Below are 16,631 nucleotides of genomic sequence, written 5' to 3'. Positions count from 1 at the left end.
AAGGTTTTGAGTATGCTTAACTCTCATCACGTTACAAAACTTGCTCGTTAAGAATTTTTTTTAAATATATTGGTTTGCTATGATTAAGTAATCAAATTCTGAGACTTGTTTGAAGTAAACTAAATACTGCAATTAATTATATGTCTGCTACTTTACTGCAATTTGAAAAATTATGCTAATGTAAGATATAAATGTATATAAAATAATTTTACTGAAACTCATTGCCATATTAGATATTTTGCGTTTGCTTATCATATTATCAAGAATATTAAGGGAAGCAACATTTCTTCATAAACTTACCGATAAATAAGTTGAAAACATTTTCCTAACTATTCACTTTAAGAAGAGTTACCTTTATATAAATCAAACCATTGTCACATTTCTATCTAACTTGTTGACAGCTAAAAAAGTTGAAAACCTAGTCGCATCAAAACATCCTTTGGGAAATCACCGCCAACTCACAAAAGACTTCTAGAAAAAAAAATATTGGATTAAATAAAACCCAACCCTTTAGGGCAGTAAAAAATAAACATTCTACTCGTATCAGTTTCGAATACAAGAAAAAATATACGGTTGATATTTCTTCTACCCTTTTGTCCAACTTCTTGGCCATTAGTTAAATGACTAGAAAAGCGCGGGAGATTCCGTTGCTATAGGAACACGACATCATGTTGATTGTGTTACTTGCAATAGTTTTCCAAATCTTCGCCAAAAAACCTCAGGTTTTTTTTTCCTGGGCTTCCTTTGGCGCTTTCTTACCTCGAGGGAGTAAAGTGTTGCTCCTTTTGTGTATACGTCTTGCTTTGCTCTGCTATCTTTTGAAAAGCATTTTCGGAAGATACATTTCGTCGAGGTTGAGATGATGTGTGAGACATCGTTAGACGATTGGAAATAGAAAAGATTATTGGATGTATATTTATTTTATACCTCAAGGTGAAAATTACTTTCAATTAAAATGGCTGCCGATAAAAAAATAAATCGAAATTTTAGCCGTAAAACTTTTCTTTCGGTAAATTATTTCATTGAGGGCAAAACAATAAAGTTATTTATTTTTGTCGTAACTCTAAATAACTTAGAATTTAGGTTGAGTCTACAGCTTTTTTTTATAACTGATATACGATTACTGTAATTCTTTTGTTTACCTTTGAATATAAAATCTGTGATAAAAGTCTAAAAGATTTATTAGTGTTGAAACAAAAAAGATACCATCTATATTATATAAAACGCTAATGCGTACGTATGTATGTCTGTATGTATCAATAAAACCGATGATATTTCTTTTCTCGCGCTGGCAACAGTTTTCATTTTTAATTGATTGGATTCGGCGCGCAAGAGCACGTAGTGAGCAACCAGATAACAATAATCAGACAGAGCATTATCAGGTTGTTCAATTCAGATTCATGCACTAAAACATGACAATATTTAATTTAAACTCAATTAGGAATTAATTAATTAATTGAAGCGAGAATGCTTTAAAAGGCCGCTGTTGAATTGATATTTTTCTACTGGGAGCTACCTTAACGTCTAAAAAACGTTTAAGTGTTTGCAGGGCCGGATTTACGTATAAGCTAAATAAGCTGTAGCTTGGGGCCCCGAGATGGCAAGGGCCCCCTGATTCAACTTTTTCCTTCTTTTTTTAAAGTTTTATTCGGAGCTGGAGCCCTCTGAAGCCTGAAATACATTTTTTTTCTTCTTTTTTACATTGGCGAACGCTTTTCAAAATCTAATAAAAGCGTTTACAAATATAAAATAATTGTTACTCTTCACTTTTTTAACCAAATGAGCAATAAAAAGGCCTTTTGACTGATGAAAATATTCTGTAGCTTTCGTAGCTACCAGTGATGGGAGTAGTCCATGGATCCTAAAAAGCGATACTCCATGGAGTTGTCAAATAGCCGCCTCAACTTACACTGTGGGAAATATTTTCAGCTTCTTTAAATTGCTGTGGGCTCTTTTGTCCACAGAAACACCCTTTTGTCTGATTTCTGGGCTAAAAATTTCTAAGGCTGTGGGCTGTAGGAGAATATTACAAAAGCTTTTTTTCCTTTTAATTATCCTAAATGTTTTAACTAGCTTAATTGCTTAATTTACTTAATTATTGTAATTGATTTTAATTTGTTATTTTCCAAATTAATCGTACATGAATCCGTGAACTCCTTTCTTTCTTTATTTAAATGGTGGGCCACTATTCAATTCCCTCTTTGACAGGCCTATCTGCCAAAATTCTTGATTTGGTTTATTTTGGATGAAATTGAGATAACACATGTGATTTTACTTTAATTTTACTTACTGCTAATAGACAGAAGCAACATGTGATATTGCTTGATAGAGCATTGAAATCAAGTGATCATCAGCTAAACAAATGTTTAAATATATATGTAAAAAATATTGTTCAAACCTCCTGTCTGACCAAATTTTCCATGTATCCCCGAAATATGAATTATGTTTAATTTGTAAAATATGATATTTCGTACACAAAATTCATTTATTTAGTTAGCTTATGATTTTATTGTTTATTGATCATGCTTGTTTCTATTTTTAACTCCCTGATTTTTGTTGTTATTATGTGTTTAAAGTTAATAAGGCATCTAAATTTTTTAATTTATTAGGATTTCAAATTTTTAAAGCAAAGTCGAAATAACTTCTTAAAATTGCAAATTGAAACTATTTATAAAATTTTGGCAGATTTGTTTTTATTTTAAATTTGTTCATTTAATTTAATAAAATAAAAGCAAATAAAAAATAGTTTTAAAAAATATAAATAAATGACTAGATAAAATTTAAAACTGTTTTGTCAATGAAAAGGAACATATCTTTTAAACAATTTGAATATTAATAAATTATTAAAAACTAAACATTTTTAAAAGGTAGAAAGTTTTTTGATTTGTTTGAAAGGCGAATTTTGTCCCATCATTTGATCAAGAGAATATTTAATATTTGTTTCTAAGAAGCAGTCGGTCGCGTGTGGGTGTGTGGATGATGTAAGAAAAGAGGCATACAAAAAAAAAGCCAATTTAACTTCAGTTAATGCCTCGATAATATATTTTTAAACTCCTCGCAAAAATGTAGTAAAAAAGTTATGCAAATTAATTGTCGCAAACAAATTAATATTAAGTAAGAAAGAATCAAAAATGATATCGAAATATGCTGAATCACTAATGAGTCAGGCGGGATGAAAGACATCGAAACCAATTTGATTAAATAGTGAAATTAGAAAGTGTTTCAAAAATCCGGACATGTATCAGGCTTCAATTTTTTTTCTGTCACAAAATTTATCAGGGACAATTCGTTAGATTTCAATACGGGTTATGTTTTTTCTTTAATTAAATATTATTAAACATTAACTAATATTTGTCTTTCAAAGCTTTTCATTCTGTAATAACGAATGTCAAGCATTTAAAGCATCCAGTTCAAGAATGTCAAGTATCCAAATGACTTCATTTATTAAATTTAAAAAAATAATAATAATAATAAATAAATAACCGCAATATAGGTGTGTATATTTGGGGCTGATGATTATGAAATCTAACACAAAACTGTGAGATCGTGTGTTCTATTCCAGCTGATGACAGTTTTTAATTATTATTTCTTAATACTGAAAAATGTATTTCTTATTTTTTTTTTAAGTAGGCATGTTAAAAACTAATAATTTAACAAGTATTTAAAAAACTAGAAAGCTACACCCCCTGTTCATTTTGCACACTAACCCTCATGATTAATCATTGCAGATTAAGAGGAAAAACAGTTTATTTCCATCTTTTTATTCTACAAAAATTACGATTGAATTTCTATTTACATTTTGAAGATGACTAAAATTTGGCAAATCAATAAAATTGGTACCTCCTGCAGAGCTATTACCGAGGGAAGATGGACTCAAGGGCACTGAGTTCGAATCCCAGTGTTGACTGGTCGATACGAATTCTACACCCGGCTTACAGCAGCCACTGTGCCGAAGTAAAATATCCTCAGTGGTAGACGGATCATAGGTTAGAGTCCCATTGTTGTCAGACTGACAGTGGATAGCTTTTGTGGTTTTCCTCATCATGTAACTTAAATGCTGGTCAGTTCCATCAAAACGTCCCCCTCCAAGACAAAAATTTCTTCCAATACTTGATCCTGGAGTTCCATTGTGTTCTGAATTGAGTTTAAAATTAGAAGTCTAATAAGTTGAACATTAGTAGTCGTAAACTCGAAATTAGGTTGACTGTTCAATGACTACTATAAAAAAATAAACTAATAATTTGGCCGGGATAGACTGGTTGGTAGGGCGTTGAACTCGTGTTCGTGAGAATGAGATTTCGAATCCAGCCGGCCGAAGAATACCCATGTATAAAATGGTGACTGGTGCATGTTAAATCTGCCGTGGTCACAAAGTCCTCTAAGTTCTCACAACAAATCAATACCTCTGGGTACTGATCCAATTCTCTTATCTTCTGGATTGAGTTCAAAATTATAAGGTGATTATTCAATATTATACGGAGTTAAACATTTGTAGTCGTAAACTCAAAATTTAGTCGGTTGTTCAACGGCGGTTATAAAAAAAAATAAAACTAATAATCCAATTGTATTTTCTTATGTTCTTTCTAACTCCTTGCTTATTTTTGACACACCTTCATTATTTCATGTTTCTAAGTCATAGAGCAGCAAAGCGAAATGTAACGTTAAGAAAAAAAAACAATTTAGAAAAAAAAATTTCGCAAAGAAAAAAAAAAAAAAATTAAAAAAAATCACTTAAAATTCCAAATAACATGTATTCAGAATTTCAAGAAAAAAAAACTCTGTTAAACATATAATGGTTCTTCTAACATGCCAAATCTTTACTCTGTACTTATGATGTTCTTAAAAAAGAGTTTCTGTTTTCTTCCTGGTTCAAAAAATATGTGCAATAATAGAAATGCTCTTCATTATAGTCCCATCACAATCAATATATTTAAAAATCAGGCAATATTATCAAATTTTTAATAATATAATGCTATTATTCAGCAGTAAAAAATACGACAGTTTACTTTAGGTTTAAAAAATAGAATTGAACTTAAAAGGGCCCCATTATTTTCAGTAGCTTAGGGCCCCACCAAGCTTAAATCCGGCCCTGAGTGTTTGTATTGAATGCATTGAATTTTTTTATATTTCGCGTTTATTTATGCATTGAATTTTCACGCTTTAAAATGCAGAATATTAGTGAAGCAATATTTGATAATTTATTTTGCTAATATGTTTCTTATTTAGCTAATGTTTTGATTTTTTCACCATGTACAATCTAAATAGCTAATATACTTTTTTAAAAGCCAATAAGAACATTGGTAGAATTTTTCTACATAAGTACAATACTATGTCTTTGATGATAAAATACTATGTCTTTGATGATAATATATTATGTCTTTGTGCTAGAACATTGTGTTCATTGGCGAGCGAGCGCAGCGAGCCATGGTTCACGGCGTGAACCACATAGGATTGCGTAGCTATTCTCGAGGGTTGGCGAGCGTTAGCTAGCAGAGGGCGAAGCCTCCTAGTTCAACGAATTATATTTACAAAATTTGATTATTTAACTATATAAGCATTAAAAAAACACGGGAACTTCGACAAACACTTGAAAAACGTCAGTATAGAGAATAATACATTATTTTCTTTTAAATAAAAATATAATCTAATTGTGCAGTAATAGACTCGTAATTTAAAAAAACAATTAAAATTGAAAACTTGATAATAGTTGAGTGGAATAATAAAATTCAATATTACGGGTAAACGCTTTTAATTAGTAATTTATCAGAAAACAATATTTTAATGACTTCTATTAATTTTATGCAGATTCTACTATTTGATTTTCCAGCCAAGAGAACATCTCCAAAATAGAATGACTACATTATGAGACAACTTTATTATATCTGAAGATATTAGCCAGTTTGGTAAATGGAAATATTAAATGATGGCTGCAAACTCACCTAATTCGATATAATAATAAACCTTCAATTCTAAATGCTATTTTAATAAATGATTACTTAGCAAAATTATTTATGTTGACTAATAGATTTTATTAGAATGCTAAGGGGATGTTTGATCGTGGGTGCAAACACAATTTTTTCAGTACATAAAAAGTGAATAGTTTGAACTCTCATAGAAAAAAATCGCTTGATTACTACGCTGTAAAAAATTCTGGATTGCGATAGAGAGCATTGGTATACCGTGTGCCGGTTTCATTTACCATAAAATCCATTTTTGTCCTAAAAGTTTATAAAACAATAATTCTAGCAAAACGCCATTTTTACTGCAAAATTATCGATTAACTGACTTTAAATACATATTACTGTAAAAACTACGGTATAAAATTTTACGTTAAAAGCGGATTCTAATTTAAAAATAGATTTTATGAATGGTGTATTTAGGTGCCAGTACTCTATCCGCAATTTTGTTTCATGACGGAATTTCGTTTTAGATAAGAAATAACAGTTATTGCGAAGAAATCATCTGTGTTGGTGTGTGTGGTTGCAAACAAGGAGCTTAGTCTCTATTCCGGATTATTTATATTCACTAATAGGTCTTATTAAGAGAAATCCTAAGGTAAATATTTGGAAATATAAGCTAACACAATATTTTAGTTCACATGTAAATGATTTCAACTTTTGCGGAAAAAGCTATTTTATACCAACACCGTAAGAAATTTCTCATAAAATTATGATACAATAATTTATTGCGAAGTAATCGAAAAATAATTGCGTAAAAATTATTGGGGATCAGTGGGTGACAGCGAGCAAGAGGTGGAGTTTTTTAGTATTTAATATTATTTGTAAAATTAGGAAATATTACAAAATTATGTAATATTATAAATGCAGTGAGTAATTATATAATATATGAAGTAAATATAGCATAGTTATAAGGAAAGAAGTGTAGGAATTCAGAATTAACCGAATCTTTAGCATTTGAGTATGCATCATTAACCCACTTCCTTCATTAATAAAATTCAGTGCTTTAAAACACAAAAACCTAATAGTGAGAAGGTTGTATTAAGTAAAAAGTTTGCGTAGAAAATTTCAAAAATCATTGGATATTTATAGATATCAAGATAAATTATCATATTACATTAATTATTGATGCATACTATTGGCAGCATCATTGGGTCTCGAAACCAGAAAAAATTATAAAAAATCAATTGAATTTAAAAATGTTGTAAGACATTTTCCGACAAAGCCTATAGTAAAGCTACATTATTTTGAAATGTTAAAAATTTCATGATTTCAATTTAATTTCACTCTTTAGTGTAAGAACATACCAAAGCTGGATAAGAAAAGCCAAATATTTGACTACTTGTTTTTTAGCAATGCGTGTAAGGCTACGGAGTTGAACATCAGTAGTCGTAAACCCAAAATTGGGTCGGCTGTTTAACGGTGGTTATAAAAATAAAAAATAAAAATAATGCGCTTTAGCCAAATATAATCTGAAATGCTATAAAAAAATTAATGAACTTCCTAAGACACAGGTTTGTTGGATTTAAAAATCAAAATTTTAATAATTTATCCACCAACGACAAAACTGGATTGTGGAGTAAAAAAAAAAAAACAATAGAAAAAAAAATATTCGAATAGAACATACGAAAGACTCGCATAAAGCAAGCACTTTCAGGTAAGACAGGCATAAAAAAATACTCTCCCATTGACTTTACTTCTCTGTAAAACTGTTTCCCTGCTTCAGGTGTCAATATGCAGGAAAAGTAACAAACGCTGCTTTTTCCTTCCTTCCTTATCTAACAGCCGGAGGAAGATCTGCAGCGGCAACATAATCATCAACACTTTTTTCATTGCATAAAATATCAAGAGAAACTGTGTGCAACCATTTTCAAAACAGTTGTCCACAAAAGATAAAGCATTGAGGGAACGTATCCCAATAAATGAATTTGTTGGTACAATTTATTTTTTGGGCAATTTCCCTCACCATTATTACAGTTGATGCTTGTATTGTGAATTTTTGTTCTTTTTTTTCTAATGTTTGAAACATTTATTATGGCTTGCAATTTGCTTACTTATTTATGAAAAACTGCAATTTAATCATTAAGGTTTGAGAAAAAAACAAAAAAAAAATTCGAATTAATGTTGCTCAATAAGAGTGAAGTAGAAATTTTACATGTAAGTACTGGTGCAAAGTTTGAATTCACACAAAAAATACCAGCTTTAAATTTTTTCAAGGTGTTATAAAATCATTCAAAAATTGTTTCAAAATAAATCTTGCGAATATTTTTTTTAATAAAGTCATTAAAAGAAGGGAAATTAAATTAAATTAAAATAATTCATTCATACTGTTTCAAAATTTCATGAGTCTTAACGACTAAAGATATTTTTAATATCGACATGTGAGAGTTTATTCTTAAAAAATAAACTCTAAAAGTAAATGTTTACGTATTTTTTCTATATTTATTTAACCGTGAGATAATTTTCCTTTTTAAAAATACACCTGTCATGTTTTTATTAGAATTACATATTTGCCAGAATTTTTATTTCCCTTATTTTACAAATTTATATTATTATTTAATAATTTTCAATCCCTTTCTAAATAAATAAATCAGTTTTTCAACTTTAATTAAATCTATGAGCGAATATAAAAATATAGTTTTGAATATTCCTTTCCATAATGGCTAACGTTTTATTTGAATACAAATCTACTATTATTTACTATTCTATGTCACGACGAATGGATATTAAAAATATATTTTTAATCTTCCCTTCTTCAACTACTTTAAAACTTTAGCATAAACGTTATTAGATTTAACTTAACGAAGGTTTTTCGAGGTTTAACAAAGGTTTTTTTTTCGAGGTTGACTTTGTAAGTCAAATTATTTAAATATTAACATTGGATATCGCAAGTTTGGTTCGAATGACTAAACTGTTGGCAACATTCTTTTTTCATTTAGCGCCATCAATGGATTTCCTTCTGTATTCTGAAACGTCTGCTACCAGTCACTTATTTATTGCCACTTAATTAGACTATTCGCGGTATTATAATTCTTATGGCCTGTTCTTATTAATATTATTCTACAAAATCATACGAATTATAATAATGGATTAATAAATTAAACTGGCTTTTTGAAGTAGGTCCTACTAAAATTACTGTTAGTGAAACAGATTTGTATGCATGATATTTCAAAATAAATTATTTATTTTCGGGCAAAAATATAATTCTATGGAGGACTGAATAATTACAACTGGAGAGTATTGGAATATCTACATCGAGAATTTTCAACATAGTCATATTTTCGAAAGCCGCTTTATTAGAGGATTTGATCTATTTTATAATAACATCAATTATCTAAATTTAACTAGAAAAGCACAAAAATACTTTAAAACGAGCATTTCTTGAAAAAAATTTAAAAATTCTTGGTTAATACTGATTGATAAGTAGAAATATGTAAGATATTTAAAAGATCAAAGGTGCACAAGCAATATATTTATCTAATCATATATTAGCCCGGTCTGTTAAATTAAATTTTACGCATTTGCTCCATACTTTTAATAATTATCTACTTATATCATTTATAAAAAATGAACCATAACCTAAGACAAATGATTTGAAAATTCTTCATTAAATACTAATCCAATTGTAGGAAAGGTTTAATATAATTTAAATAGAAATATGAGTTATTATTGCTTATTTTCGTTACATATGTTCTAAGAGTTAATGGCTTTTAGTTATATGTTGAACTTTCCTTATAGCAACAGACTAACTGAGATTCTAAAAATATAAAAAAATTTACGTTCTTTTTTTTGTAAAAGCGTAAAAAAAATTAAATGATGTTTGAAAAATTCCTTTTCAAACATTAGAAAATATTCTTTAAGTCTAGCGTATTACATACAGTATCTTATATCCTTGCCGCTCAATCTCTGTCACTTCGTCACAGTTTTTGAAAGAGTTTCCTTCTCTCTTATAACTTTGACCTAATTCTCGCTCTAAAAATACAACCCATAACTTAAATCTTAAATTTGTGTTTCAACGTATGAACTCTTGAACGAAAAAGGCTGGATATATAGGCAAGTGACAAACAAAAAACTCTAAGCGACACGTGATTGTCGACTTACCATACCTCCTGAACCCCTTACTCAACTCTAGAATAAAATCGTCGAAGCGCCATCGTGTGAAAAAGAAGTGTGGAAAAGGTCTTGGCATAAAAGAGCATTCGACCCTACCCCCTTCTGTTGACAACCTGTCAAAACGTAAATGGAGAAATGCGAACGCGAAAATGGTTCTTCGAATATTTTGTTGACGTCGAAATGGAATTGGGCAGTTGCGCGTGCTTTTCGTATGCTGCTCCCCTTTTTTTCCTGTTTTGGAACGACGCGAAGAGCCAGAGGCGTTATGGATAGATTTTATACATTGCAATTGCAATCTGTAATGTAAAAAAAGGTAAATAACTTTATTCTGACGATGATTAAAATGGAAAAGTGTTTGTTTATATAAATTACAAATTTGGGAACTGTCACTGATAATAAGCGATATTTCGAAGAAAAGTTGAAGACTAAATGTTTCAAAACGCTTAGAAATATTCTAGCGCAAAATGTTCACAAACTTTTTCTGTCGCGGAGTATTAAAACGGGAAATTTAAATCTGAAAATTAAGTTTTATCTAGCAGATGTTTGATGTTTAAATAATTTTAATTTTGGACAAATTTCTCATAACAGAAAACAAAATCATGAACAACATTTCAAGGCAAATACTGCCTCTCTACAATTTGTTATTATAATATTTTGGGACTGCTACATTTGTAGCAAGTCTTTACTTGGATTCCTACACAATTTTAATGGGATGGATGAGGTTGTTTTGAAACGCAAAATGATGTTATATTAAATTTACGTATCTTATTACCACAAATTTAGGAAAAAATAGTAGACTCCAAATTATATTTAACCGAATAAATAGTTTTAATGGCATACTCTAAGTTATAATGATAAAATTTCTAAATTTTACCAACTTTTTGTTGTTCCCACAGATCCCATTATACGGTACACTTTACCAACTCGGAGTAGTTTTTACCACACTTTTTTCCCCTCAGTATAGAAATGACTCAAAATATCAACAGTTTTGGAAGATAAAGCACCATTGTGACCTAATTGATTTAAAAATAACCTCAGACATAACTCAAAAAATATTCCAAAACATAAATTTATTCCCTAATTTCAATTATTTTAGAATAATTTCGCCAAATTGGGAGTTTAAAAAGAATTATAAATTTTCAAATATACGTTTTAAAATTCAGTCTACTCTTTACAGCTAATTATAGTTTGAAATTAAAATTTTAATTCATATTAAATTATTGCTTGTTATTCTCCTATGCAAATGAACTTCTGAAAACATCTTTTAAAAATATATAACATACTATGTGATAGATTGTAGAATACATTGTCTCAAGCTACATAAAAAGTGTGCTATGATCACAGTTTCCATTTCAACTGTTAGGAACATAGCATTAGGATGACTTAAAAACCTGATTTTAAAAATGTCTCTGGTTAAAAAATTTGTATCGCTTTTTAACAATTTAAGTTTTTATTCGTTAAAGTTAAAGAAAAAAAAGAAAAGAAGAAATTGTATTTAAAAAGGACTACTTTAATGAAAAAATCCTGATTTTATTTTTAACAAAATATATAATGATACTTTAAACTTACAAATATCAAATATGCTTTCAAGCGCAAAATACGTATTCAAATCTAAAGTAAGTATATATATATTCACAAAATTTCGCAAGAATGAGTGCGTTAATAAGCCGAAAAATATTCAAGCATAAGTAGCTATTTTAATTAGGTAAATGTTCTTTCAATACTAACACAGAACGTAAAGTAATTAATCTTAATCTGCTTTAAAAGCTCTTCATTTTAATTTCATGATTTGGCAAAATTTCGCATTCATTTTTAAAACTTACTTCTGCTATTACTTAAAAAATCTATTAAATTATTTTTCCATTCGTATCTCATGTGAAATTAAATTTATTTTAAAATGTAATCTATTATTTAGTTATGAAAAACTTCTTTTAATAAAACTTTTCTAACATTTGTATGAGCATGAACTGATTTCTGATCATACGTTGAATATCTATCACAATAATTTATGATGAAATGACAATAATTTATGGTGTTTTATGCAATAAATCGTAAATTACAATGACAAAACCGATTTCTGAAAAAATTTATCAAAACTAAGTGATGTTATATTTTTATGGTTTTCTGCAGAACTTTTAAAAACATTATCACATTTAATATTAAAAAAATCAATTTACAATAAATTCAAACCACATAAAAAATATTAGAGAATTCCCTGTTTTGCAAGATTCATTTACACTAACGCTAAACACAGTATATAAGTTGCATTGAAAAAAAGCGATTAATAAGTAGAAAAAACACTTTAAATAAAATTAATTTAGATCAAAAGAATTTTACAAAATATTGTGTATCAAAACTAAGTGATATTGTATTTTCAAGATTACTTGCTAATTTTTTTAAAAAATGATCACGTTTAACTTTTTAAAAAATTCAAATTACAATAAAGTCATACCAAATAAAAAATATTACAGAATTTTAAACAGAATCAGAGAATATGCAGAAGAATAATTCGCAAGGTTTACTTACGTTTACACTTAACACTATTTGCACGTTACCCTGCAAAAGAAAAGCTATAAATTAGTACAAAAAACACTTCAAATAAAATAAATTTAGATCAAAAGAATTTTACAAAATATAGCGTAAATATACATTTTTAACGATCATGTAGTCATTAAATATGACCCCCATTTAAGCAAGCTGCCTTTTCTCAAATTTTGGCCTTTAAAAGAACTTTTATTTTAAGTAACCGTTTTTCTTCCTTATTTTCTAAATATGAAAAGCAAAGCATTTTCCCCTAAATGTATGGAAAAATCTGTTCGAATTTATGATACCGTTTCTGAACTATAAAAACGCGGGTGGTAAGTAAATTTTAGACGATTTTTATTTTTAAAATTGGAAAAGATGTTGATAGGGCCCATTATCCTTTGTTTCCCTCGATCGTAAAATACGTTTAATGTAAGAAATCCTAATAACATGCACTCTCTTACATACATTAAGTCTAGTCACAGCTTTTAAAGTTAAATGAAATATTTATAGTTTTGATAGGCTTAATGTATAAAATGATAAAGTTGGTATACGTTTTTATTTTCTTGTGCCGCTATTTGTAGTCTAATATTTGTCAGAAAATATTTTAAATTAATTTTGTTTTGAGGAAAAATATGCCAGTATTGTGTTAAATATTTTAGTATCTTTTTTGTTATGTAGATTTTTACTTTTATTGCTGAGTGTTTTTTTTTTTTTTTTTTTTTTTTTTTTTTTTTTTTTTTTTAATTTTAACAAATAATTCCGCTGAGAAAACCACTTTTATACTAGCATAGATAAAAAAAAAAACTGCACTGCACACTCCGTAATTACCATGTTCAATAAATAATTTTAAAATTCTTTTTTAAGTATATGATAAAAATTATATATATGTTAAAGGCTTCAACTATTTTGGCAAAGAAAAAAATCTGGAAAAAAAATCAAAGCCTAAACAAGAACTATTTATGTAAACAATATTAAAACCTGCTTTATTTCGAAGAAACTGAGATAGCGTGTAACGAATTTATTTTCAAATGTCCGGATTTTGATGTTTTTAATATCGCCTTCCATAAATCCTGATCAATTCAACTAATTTTTATGTTTCTAACGCTTAAAATACTCTTTGTACTCCTAATTTCTTTTTTTAACTTTACTTCCTTCAATTACACTGTAAATTACACAGAAAAATTCCGGATCAAATCACTGCATAAAATGCCAGCACTTTGAATGTATCATCAATAAAATCCATTTTTACCGTAAAATATTATACCGTAACTTTTTTAGTAATATTTGTTTAAATTTGAGTGATTCAGCAATTTTACGGTAATTATTACTATAAAAAGAGCGATAAATCAGATTTTTTGTTTCGGCAACATGCTCCTTTAAAAATGGATTTTATGATTAAAAAAAACCTTAAGTGCCGATACTGTTTACAATAATTTGATCCGGAATTTTTATTCAGTACCATTGCTTTATTTTTGACTATAGTCCTGAAAATATATAATAAATGTATATAGTAATATCAGAATATACCTCATTTGTTTTAAAAATGATTGACGAGAATTGAATTTATAGCTAGAATTTATTTTGATATATATTATTATAATTTTTCTAAACTAGATACTTTTGAACTTCATTATAATTATTATTCCTATTCAGATAATTTAGAAAAATGCCAAATTAATGAATTAACGCAAATTTAATAATAATTTTAGTCTTTTTAAGCTTATTTAAATGCATTAATTAGAATAAATTCGCAGGCCGATTTATAAATTTGCGTAATAAAATTTTTAATTAAAAAAATTTCACATTATTTCCATTTTTGTTTAATTAAATTTTCAGACATTGCATTAATTATAATTTTTACATTAGAATTTGAATTCTTACATTACCATTCGGAATTTTCTCACTCAACAATCTAACGCATCTTATGTCTTCGAATTTTTAATGAACTCATATGAAATTCAGCAATTTTTTAAATATTTGTTATGACATAAATTAACTGATGCTTGGGATTTACATCGCATTTTTTATTTTCACTTTAACCTAAGATAGTAAAAACGATAAAAATTTCGAAAAATGTTTTTTTGAATCTTCATTACTGATTACTTCATTTTTAGTGATTTTAATTAAAATTCTAATTATATATATTAATTATATATATTTAAAAGAATACTTTAAAATAGATATAGTGTGTTTACTAAAAATTATGACTCCTAACATACTAAGAGACTCGTAGGCAATGTACAGAGGAAGGATAACTTACGTTTTGGCTAATAATATATTGCTTTCAGAAATCTAGGTGGTTTTGATATCATATAATAAACATCAATATGCAGTGCACAACAATCAATCTGCAGTGCGCAACAAAAAACTCCCCCGAGAATAACTTTTGATGTAATCATTGAATTTTCATATACTAGGGCACAATCTCTTGATGGTTCGAGAAGATGACTTTCCGTATGTAATTAGTTAGTACAGACGATACTTTAAATTATAAAATCAGACACTAAAACACACTTTCTCTCAATAAACATACGTTTTATTCGACATATTTATATCTCTGGTACGCAAAATATAGGTGGAAGTTGCTATCTGCTAACTATGATTCCAATAGTTTGGCCAAAAGCGTGGACCAAATTTTTGACCAATTAATATCATTTTTACTTTTTGCGTATTTCGCCATACATTGAGAAATTTTTTAGCGAATCAAAAAAATTTTGCGCATGAATATAAAATTCGAGTGTCTAAGGATCTATGCAAAAATGCTGCAAAGATCTATGATCTACTTCGAGTAATCCAAGCCTGACAGGTATCAATACTCTTAAATGACGCATTCTATATTCTTACACAAAGATTCTTCCGCTGCACGTTTCTTACTTAACGCAAAGACAGGCATGTTGCCATGTAAAGCGTAAACAAACTGATTATGCATCAAAGTTTCTAGGTACACAAAACAAACATATATCATGCTTACAATAAAATACATAAGCAAATAATAAATCTAAGTTAACTAAAAGAATTGGACAAGATAAAAATTGTATTTCAACAAATTCGATGTGCGATACGCGCTGTATTCAATTAACTACACGTTAATTAATATTCTTACCTTAAGGTGGAGAAACTGAACTTTAACACGCCATTTTGCTTATAAACGGTCAGCTGGCTCTAACGTCATAGGTCACATGTGTGTGTATCCTTGATCTTCTTCTTCTTGTTCTGCAAGTACCCAATTAGACCAATTTTCACGTTTTTACTTGATAGGCTTCAAATCTTGCGTACCTAGTCAAAACATTTGAATTTAGAAAAACTGATTTAACGACAATCATTGTATAGGCAACTTTAAACAAAATGCTTGCTTGGGCCAACATCAATTATCGAGGCAATACAGCATCCATAATCAGACATTCTATTTTAGCATTAAATAAAAAACATTTTCCCCCTAAAATACAGCAAATATTATTTAATTCGCCCTAAGAATTCAGAATATATAAGGAACGTTTTTCTTATTTTGGATATCTTTTGCTACAATATAACCTACCTATGGGCTAGATTTAGGTTATAAAATACACCTGACTCTGTATAAACTTTCTACTTTATTGCTGAAAATAAATTATTGTTTTGAAAAACCTAGGCAAAAAGAAATAAAATATTTCTTTCTCACTATCGAAACTAGAAACAGTTTTACTATTTCGTTTTATCTTTAATACGTTTGTGAGTTATTATAATATACATCAAATATCCCATATCATCTTGAGTCAGACATTTCGCTTAAGATTTCTGAAAGAAAAGAGACCAGCGCATTACCAATTACAAAGATGAAAAACTGTAAGAGAGCGCAAAAAAAGGAGCAACAAAGAGTTAAAAAGAACCAAAAAAAAGAAAAAGAAAAGATGAAGATGCACTAATGCAAAAGGTCTCGTTAAATGTAAGGCTGACAAGTTTCTCTCACAGTCATAGAGATGATACTTGAAAGCGTCCATTAGGGTTGAGTCTTGTCCGTGACTTACAAAGGAGAAGTGTAATAAAAGACAGAAAAAT

The 16,631-nt window shown here is 28.5% G+C and overlaps 1 long non-coding RNA gene across 2 annotated transcripts in view; it reads right to left on the bottom strand.

Annotated features, from left to right (window-relative positions):
- The window catches only part of LOC122270675 (uncharacterized), a 234,375-nt gene that overhangs the window by 130,806 nt on the left and 86,938 nt on the right, over positions 1-16,631 (bottom strand). Inside the window, exons 3-5 of one of the 2 annotated variants that reach the window (XR_006225933.3) lie at positions 15,700-15,872; positions 12,597-12,626; positions 9,825-11,083 (exon numbers count right to left, since the gene is read on the bottom strand). This is a non-coding gene — a long non-coding RNA (uncharacterized LOC122270675). Of the gene's footprint in view, positions 1-9,824; positions 11,084-12,596; positions 12,627-15,699; positions 15,873-16,631 lie in introns of those variants that run through there. The other variant, XR_015432466.1, reaches the window with a different exon arrangement.

This window comes from Parasteatoda tepidariorum, chromosome 1 (genome assembly GCF_982258835.1).
Source record: "Parasteatoda tepidariorum strain Cologne lab strain chromosome 1, Ptep-v5.0, whole genome shotgun sequence".
NCBI lineage: Eukaryota > Metazoa > Arthropoda > Arachnida > Araneae > Theridiidae > Parasteatoda > Parasteatoda tepidariorum.
Note: the sequence above shows the minus strand (reverse complement) of the source record. Positions and strands in the feature narration are given on the sequence as shown.